We start from the raw sequence: 9,952 nt of genomic DNA on the forward strand, positions 1-9,952 counted from the left end.
TACAAGCCAAATCCTAACTGTGGGTCTCTGGCAGCCATAGCCAGCAAGCTCTAAGCTTGACATTTTGTCTTTTTTTTTCACTCTGAGCTTCATTAACAGTGATTCTAATCACTGAACCATATTCTCTGAAGCTTATTCCAGATCTAAAAATTTTTGGGCATGCTCAATGGGCATCACTAAGTGCATCAGGAAGCCGACTTCCAACCGGGTTTCATTCAAGCATTTCACTAAGCTTGACATTAGTGTTTCTAAACACTAATCATTAATCATCCTTTGCTTGCTGGGTATTCACTAAAATCTAGTGAGTTTTTTATTCCTCTTCGTATATTATTGTAAGGTTATGTGTACAATTATAAACACATAGACCATCATACACTAGAAGTGTATTGCATACCGTGAGTGACTTTGTCTCAAGTAAACTGGTCAATGAAATCAAAAGGATGAGTGTCATTTTACTCTCCTCGGAATCATCAGCAAAATAAGCATTGAGATCATAGACCAACCTTGTCCAACACAAGCTTCATCTACTAAGCCATACCACAAGGAGGAGCCTGAAGTCCAGTCTAGGTTTACTTCATTAAAACCTAAAAAGACTATTAAACCTCGGAATAAATTTGCACATAAGAAAGGACCACCACAGTCATACTTTGAAATATTACATTTATATGATTTTCAACCTTTCTCTTCATTGCAACTTTGATTTCAAATTGTCTGATTTGCTTCCGCATTCAGTGGAAAATTTGTAAGGGACTAGACACTACCCTTGTCCTAACAAGAGGTAAGACCTTCCCAATGACCACAACATATGCTGATGTCCGTCCTCAAATTTGAAAGTTTGATTGCAAAGATTTCCACCCATGGTAGGTACTTATAAAATACAAAATGATGGAGAGAGGGTATTGGCCTCTCATTCAAGGCAGTAGAGCTGTGAACTCTGCAAATCTGGTTGATATAGAGGATGACCAACGTGCTCAAGCAATCATAATGTTACACTTAGATGAATCCCTAATTCATCATGTTGATCAACTAAACACTGCTAAAGAAAAATGGGATGAGCTTGAAAAGCTCTATGGAGCCACTGGTAAAAATACTAAAATCTTCCTTAAAATTGAATTCTTTAGCTTGGAATATCGATCAGGAGAAGATTTGGGAAAATTCATCTCTCATATGAAGGGACTTATGGCACAGCTTGCCTCTGTACAAGCTCCAATACATGAAGAAGATGCTATTGCTATTCTCCTAAAAGCTGTAAAATAGGTGTTTCCTACTCTTGTAACCACTCTCGCCAACATTCCAGATCCTACATTGGCAAGTACCATTCAATCCTGTTTGGATAAAGAAAAGAGGAACCACAAAGAAAGCAGCAACAGTCAGGCATCTTCAACTTCCTGTGATCAAGTACTGGTACATATAGCTCTCACTAGATGTTCTTTCTGTAAGAAAAAAGGACATCTTGTAAACAACTACTGGAAGAAGTATCCTGAGAAGATGAGATGTAACAAATGCAAGAAGACAGGGCATATCACTAGTAAATGCCCCAACACTCCTGATATACCCAAAGAATTGGTGGCCAACTATGCCTCCAATCCATCTGAAGATCGATTGTTTTGACTCTTTAAATCATCTACCTAAAACACTCTTGTAAGCCTGATTTATAAAGGCATCTCGAGAAGGGGGGAACATCTTACATGCCTTGTAATCCAATGCCACCCTCGCATTGAGGGGGGGTGTTAGAAGATAGGCATAGGAACCCACTATAAGCAAGGGAGTATAAGGGCAGATGAGTGTGAATAGCCCTAGGGGCAGGGGAAACCCTAACCCTAGCTTGGCAGAGGCTATATAAACAGACTATGGGTCACTATCAAGTATGAGAGAGTGTACCCAAGTTGTACTTTAAGCAACTTAGTAAGCAAGATTTTGTTCTTGTACTTTGAGCTCTCTTCTCCTCTTGTGCACACATTCCAAATCTGCAACTCTGGTTCTCAACAGGAATTTTGAATTAAACCACTCTATCATAAAGGTTGTGCTGGATGAGGCCATCCATGCTACAGATGACTTGTACAAGGAATGCAACAAGGATAAGCGATTTGTCGATTCTCATCACAAAAATTGCATAGGGTAGACTTCTTTAGGAAATAAAGACACCTTGGAACTAATCATCGACATTAAGAAACAACATCATGATTTTCTTAAATTGACCAAATTGCTTAAAAACACTCGACCATATCACCAAAATATACAATGCATACATTGTGGTGGAGATCACATCCCTTCAAAATGCTCGAGGCCACCTCGAGTGTGCACTAATTGAGGATGTTTTGGCCACAAAGTTTCCTATTGTAGAGCCCTTGCAGCCTCTCCACTCATAACTTTGTATATCCACAACACAACCAAGGCTTCAATTCTCCTAGGCCACTTCTATAGGGACAACCATTGGCACTACTTGTTCTACCTGATCCTAGGACCACAGCTCAATGACGAGAGCAAAACTCAACCCTTCAAGGATTCCTAGGCCTCCAATTGTCACGCACCCACCCAGCGATGCTCCAGTCAACTTCATAGAGGAACCCACCAAGGAGGAGGAATACACCAACCCCTTCATCTACTATGACGAAGAGGATCAAACAATCCTCATGGACTACATGCCCTTTCTAGTCATGATGTTAGAATGAGGTCGCATGAGGGGGTACCCCTTGCCAAAGATCCAATTGCATGCTGGACTTGTGGATAGCTAGGACACATTTCATCCATGTGCCCACAAAGGCAATACCAATTTAAGCCAAATGAAGTTGACCAACGTTGCCTAGAATGTGGAGTCATGCACATGTATTCTGATTTCCCACATCATAAGGCAAATAGTGGCAAGGCAATTGTGCCCTCAGTCCCCTTAAGCCTATTCACTACGGAAATGTTAAAAGATGAAGAGGCGATCCCCATTCCTATGCATGCCATAACTCATGCCCAAAGAAAAGCAGAAGGAATCAGACTCTTGAAGAATCCACAACCTTGAATGGTTTAGTTGGTGGTAAGATAAGTGCTAAAAAATGAAGAAAAATGACCAAGCTTAAGCTAAAAAGTGAGAGCCTCTCCTCGCAGCCAATGGAACAGGCATTATCCCTTTCTCCTCAGGCAAGTCGATCACCATATCTCTATGAAAACATTGAGCCATCCCTAGTTTTGCTACATTAGAATCAACCCCAAGTTAAAATCCCACTTGGGACCCTACTCAATGCTGGCCTAACAATCTGGCAAGGATTGAAAACTTGGGTAGAAGGCTTGAATATTAACTAGTCACACCATGCTTCAAACTTTGCCAAGGATATAAAACCAAGCTTGAGTGCACTGGGAGTCAACACATTCTGGGAAGTTGCCGAGAGGCATGCAGTCCTCTCCATGGAGACCCTCGGAGATACTATGCATCATGTAATTGTGGATACTAGCACTAGTATGAGTATAGTTAACCAAAGTGTACTCCAAGCTTGGGGCAAACCACCCATTGAACCCGTCTGCTTTAATCTAATGGTTGTAGATGGATATAAAGTTCGGCCTTTAGGAGTTCTTCGTGACTGGCTAGTTAAAATTGTTGAAATCATATTCAAGGTTAACTTTGTTGTAATGAAAGGAGTAGACTATGACTTGCTACTCAGCTAACCATGGATGCATAATGTATGACTAATCAAAGTTTGGAGCAATGGTCTAGTCTCCTTAGGAAATCACAAAGAGGCAATCCCTATTGAAACAGAATCATGGAAGACAGGCCTACTTGATCTCGATGCCATTTCAGCACTGCTAAATGGGGACTCTTTAAATTCTCCAACCACCCAACCCTTGACAATGTATATTCCCTCCCCTGAGGATGAGCAAGATTGGATGCACATTCTTGCCACATTAGAGCTACCATTCTTAGAGGAATTGGAGTATCGATCTGCTCACAAATGTATGAGCCAAAAAGATGGACTTGAGGCTACGATCCTTACACTCAAACCCCCCATAGGATTTCCTTGAGTGCCTATCTACATGATGACCCCTGACTCTACGCCTAATTTCTTCCAAGACTATCCCACTCCAAGAGACAAAGTTGAGTTGCATATTGCAGGCCTTTATACAGCACTACAGCTCATCATAATGGTGTTGCAGGATCATGAGGCTTTGTGTTTCCACCGCAAGCTTTGCTTGCCACCTCTCTTCTTCTCCTCCCTTGGCCTCGAGCTTCTCCTTTAGCTCCTTGATCTCTCTTTGCTACATGGCCACTTGACGGGTTCTTTCTAATTGAGAGGCTGCCATCATCTCCCTTTTGGCCTCGAGCTCAGCGACGGCTATTTTCTTGTCTTCTTTCACCTGCTCTAGCTGTGACAGGAGTTCCCTCACATAGTCGTTATAGTTTGTAGACAACGGTAGTGCAGTGGGACCAATGGTTATAGATGCTTCTACATTTTGCCTGTTGGGGTCCCGTTTGGATTTCACATCCGCATAGTTGCTTGTCTTTTGCTCCTTTCACGGGGGTTCCTCCCACTTACGCCTTGAGTTGTCTCTTTATTGACCAAAAATTGCACCCATGCCATCATATTGCTGGCATCCACTATGCTAGAAGAGCCTTGGTAGGTGCAATGACTCAGGTGGTGAGCACTAGGACTCATCCACTGTGCTACTCCACTGAGAGGCAGATGGCGAGGGCTATGTCTTCTTCTTCCTTCCTCCTTAACTCCTCGGTCTCCTACTCTGCTTTCCTCCTCCTTTCCTCTTCAGCCTTCCTAGATTCCTCTTTTACTCTTTTTATCTCCTCCTTATCTCCTCTTTTTCTTCTTTCTTTGGCACTTTTGGACTCCCTTTGGGCCTTTGTCAGATTCGCTTTTTCTTTCTTCCTACTCTCTTCTTCGACCTTCTTCTGTGGAGCCTTTTTCTTTGATTTCTTGGCCCCTCCTCGACTAGATTGTGCTTACCACTCTCCTTCCTCACTCACTCTCCTTTCATTGGACTACTCCTGTTCTTGGTGCGGAGGGGACCTGTCGTCTAACATCTCACCACCGACTTCCTCATCTTCTTGCACTTCCCTAAGGCCTCTCTAATAATGGCCATCAAGACTCCTCCGAAGCCAATGGTAGAGGATTTTGATAACAATGTCCTCCTAGCTTTAGAGGCTGGGGATTCCACCTACCAGCTTGCTTCTAAGGGCCACTGCCTTGGCTAATTGGTTGATCATCTTTCTCACATACCCATTCCAATCAATCTCATCTACTATCGAGTGGGTTTGCCAAGCTCTCTAACATGGGCATGTTGATTCTATGCATGAGGGAATTATACCTTTGGCTGGAGAATAGGGAGTGGATGACCTTTGCCTGAAGTCTTACTTCTAGATCTAGGATGTCTTGGATACTAATGCAATCATTGGTCAGAACTTGGTCCTTCTTCATGTTCAACGTGGCATAGACATCCCTTTTGGGCCTCCTTTCCACTTTATGCTCTAGTCCTAGTGCCTTCTCCACCAAGGCTTTACTCAACTGGACCTGCACCTATTTGGCTCCTTCTCCTCTTCCGACTGTCACAATGACACATTCTCTGTCACGATAGTAGTTTCTCAAGAACTCTATGCACTTAGTGTGGTCAGTCTCCTACCCAAATTTCTCGACATGCACTGTTCCACAACTTTTTGGTAGTCTCCTACTTGGCCATGACTTCTTCAATGTTGTGCATAGTTTTGAACTTTAGCTAGTTATAAGCACGATTCTCGGGGGAGATGTGGTACTTTGCCCTTTCTTCTTCTTTGAATGGAAGCTAATGGGCCCGATCCTATTGTATTGCCATTTTGAGTTCCTGTCATGATACCATAGTTCATCATTAGTGTCCTTAAGATAATTTATTGCTGAAAGGTAAGGCTTTGATGCTTAAGTATAAAAAGAGAATTTTCCTTCAAGCAGTCCATTCATTCCAAAAATTTTATGGCCCTTTTCCTCAATCACAAGTTGATTTTCATCCTTTCTTTTTCACTTTTGGATACTGATTTAGGCTTTATTCATTGCATGTTTTATTCACCTTACCCCCTCCCCTTTGGAATTGACAAGAATCCTTCCTAGGATTAAGGGTTAAGATGTTAAGGGCATTCAAAGTGTGCTCTTGATGTTTTACTTTCACATGAGCCAAGCATAGAAGTTCAGATTGTATTCTAGATTACACAGTGGTCCGTGTCAAAAGGGCGGATGCCTACTTGAGTGATGTAGGTGAGAATATCCATGAGGAAGTCATCGGAGTCTATTCGACTGGCAATCTGTAACTCCCCCTTGGTCACAATTTGATCTGAATACGAGTAGGTTAGGAGGTGCTCTTCTAGGGGTTGGTTATGAATCGTGGTCAACACACCCTATAGAAGGTTGGAGCTACATAGGTGGGGTCATAATAGGAGGTTTTGATTACACGTTGTTGCTCAGCGTTGGTCATGATTTGGTATCCCTCTTACTCCCATTGAAGTCGAAGAGCATACCATTTTCTCAAGAAAGAGGAGTCATTGTCACCAAGCCATTTCAACTCCTCCATTTCCTGCACTAAAAGAATAAAGAATAAAGTGACGGTGACGAGCGCTCGCCACCTGCAATGTGCAGTGGCGGGTACTGTCAGTGTAGTAATACACGGGCGGCTAGGCAGAGGCGCCTTTACTCCTAACAAAAAAGAAAAAAGAGAGAGAGAGAAGCACGTACGCACTATACTACACCTAGAGGTCTTCGTTTAGCCTCTTCCCCCACAACACAACTTCAAGGCACCTCAAGGGCACGACACCTCGAGCTCACTCAATAGAGTTGTCTCCCTGGAATTAGCACAACACCTTATCATTTCATGAATTGGGTCTTCAAGTGTGGGATAAAATTTCGAGCTTACTTGGAACTTGACCCACCTCCCAGTTTCATTGCACGCGCACTTTGTACTACAGAAATAGGTAGTCACACCCTCAAGGAGAGCATTGTGACGATAGGTATTGAACCCGCTCAAAGACCCAATGACATTGATAACCCCATCCAACTTCATGCCCTCTTCTTCATCATCAACAACTAGCAGTGCACTCTCCACCAGTGTGCTGCAACACCTTGCATCCCAATAGATGTTCTCCTCCTAAACTAGTCTAGCACTTCTCACTAGCACCATCCAGGTAGAGTGCGATGGACTGGCACTCCTCTAGGAGGAGGCAAATGTTAATTAGATTTTAGAAGACTCTTGAATTCTCGAAAACTTTTTGAAAACATTGGAAGGTTAAGAAGATCTTGGAAGATTTTGGGAGTTGTAATAATTTATTTTGGCTCTATGACACTACTCTGAGAGTCGAGCTCCCTCCCCTGCAAGTTGTAGCACACGAATGTGGCTTATGAATATGGTTTAATATGTGCGAGATTGAGAAGATGAGTAGGGTATCCAAGGGAAAAGGGGAAACCCTAACCCTAAAAAATTGTATAAAAGGAATGAAAATGAATAGAAGAGGCTATTCTTATATGTGCCAATTTCTTGTTCTACTTCTTACCTTTTGTGAGCTAGAAAAAGAGAAAAAGAGAGAGAGGGAGTGAGGGAGAGTGAGGGATCAAGAGTGAAGCTTCCTTCCCTTCTCATGGACGCTCTCTCATCCCTAGTCTCATGCTCTCATCTTGCATGTGAAGGGCTGTAAAGGGTGAGGAAGGAAGTGGGGGACTTGCATAAATCATGGGATCTTGTGCTACCTTTATGCTTGAGGGAACGCATAGGGGGATCACTACTACAAAGGTAGGATTTCTTACCATATGTAGGAGGTTAGGTGAGCGCTAGCCTAATGCATCACATGCTCAACCTCTTGAAATAATAAGGGGGTGCCCAAGATTCCGATCATTGGATGTGGAAACCCAACAATGTCAATGCTAGACATCACCCTAGATGTGTAGCATACTCGAAATACCATTTAGGCACAATAGACATTCATAGCATGAAACTCACTATTATATGCTTGTTGTCCAAACTATTATGATAGCAATAAACATATGCAAAGCTAAGCCAACTAAACTCTAAACAATCCAAGTAGCATCCCAAAGCATAACCATACCATTCAGGCACTAAAACAACATCCCAAAAGAATCAAACATGCATTATGGAATTTATTATTTGTTGTCCAAACCAAAATTATTCAATTCTATGTAAAACGGAGAACTAAACCACATTAAATCAACTATATGGGTAACTTACATCTATAGCTCTTATCATGCTCTTTGTTTCTAGCTATAGAACACTTGAATTCGATATCACATGCAAAAGTTATGGCCAAAATATGAAAGTGCTGTCAAGTTGCCACCATAGCTATCCACAACTTCTGTAGCATGCTCTATATCCACTCAAAAATGGATAGATTGGTTTCTTCTCACCTCAATAAGCACTCAACAAGGCTTAGCTAATCCCTGGGAAGCTCTTTGATAAGCCAAGAGCAAGGTGGATCAAGTTGGGAGAAGGGAAGACTCAATGCATAACTTTAGAGGAAGAAACAATGGTTGCCATGAAACCTTGAGATGAAACTTTGAATCTAGCCTTCTCAGTAGCCCCAATTAGCAATCCAAAATAGCATTCATAGAATAATGATTAAAAGAGGTCATCAATGCTAACAATAGTAGCACAATAATAGAAAGTGGTAGATTAGCCGCAGACTAGGATAGATGGACTTTATGACATTGTAGGCACCTAAAGCTATAAAAGGATAAGAGAAGAAGTGTTATGTTATCTTTGTTTCTCCTTCATCCCTCTTCAACTCTTTGTTTGGGTCATAATCTTTCCCAAACTCTAAGATCACTTACCTTCTTCCATTCAATGCAATGTTGTAATGGCAACCATGATTGTCTAGTCCATTGTCATGTATTTGTCTTGAATGATCAACCTTTGGGATGTACTTTCTGCTCCAAGTTTGTTATTGAACTATGTAGAAACCTTGTTGGAATGTGTGAGCATTTCTTTTCTTTGATTAAGTATTTATCTCAGTTAGCGCAAATGGTAGTCTCTTCTTTCAATATGTTGTATTGTTGGACCCATGATGCCAACATACCCTTGTGTCGGATTTGGGTATGTTAAGGGTTTGCTATTTCATAGAGTTGGTGCACCAACTACCTAGTGACCGTAACTGGAACTTGGACCCAATTACACATGGTGACCACACTAATCTTTCCAACAAGCATAGGTTTGCATACACATGAGTTCTTAGGGTCTACCAGAGGATGTTCAAATATTGTTCTCATGATGATTTGAGTGTGAGTAGTGACATTGGATTTCATCTCCTAAGGGTACTTCATTCCTCAACAATGATAGTTTTCAAATGAAGCAATCCACTTTGCAACCTTGCAAAACAACACTCGCGCTCTATTCTCAGGGCTCAAGATATGCACCCTAGTCCGTCAATAGCTCATGTGATACACTAAAGCTAGCATGGCAACTATCTATATCAGCTAAACCAGTCATGGTTTTATCCATTTTGTCTTATGGTATTTTTGTCAACACTTGGATGGCTACCTAGGCACATGTCCTGTTTTTTAAGTTTGCTGGCTCATTAGTCAATAACCGGGATGCCTTCCTTAGGCAATTTAAGGTGGCATATACAATCAATTTTCATGCCATAAGGTGGCCGTATTTGAGTCATCAATGGAGAAAGAGATGGCGGCTTGGCTCACAGCAAAAAAATATTGGGTAACATTTGACAAGGCTTGGGTAGCATTCTACTTGTGGTTCCAACCAAATAGGAGTGATGCCCATAAGCTAGAGAGATAATATAGGCTAAAACAAGGTAGTGCCACAGTCTTGGATAGCCCTAGTTGTGACAAGCATGGGTTAAATCATCATTGGGATTGTGATTACTAACCCTGGTTAACAATTCACTAAGGTTGCAATAAATCTGAAGTTTCCTAAACATAATTTTGCCTCCATTAATAGTCTATAGACAATTAGTCAAAAAAAACTGTCAACATGGTGG

This window comes from Lygodium microphyllum, chromosome 2, assembly GCF_053477565.2.
Source record: "Lygodium microphyllum isolate KBCC chromosome 2, Lygodium_microphyllum_v1.1.10, whole genome shotgun sequence".
NCBI classification, from domain to species: domain Eukaryota; kingdom Viridiplantae; phylum Streptophyta; class Polypodiopsida; order Schizaeales; family Lygodiaceae; genus Lygodium; species Lygodium microphyllum.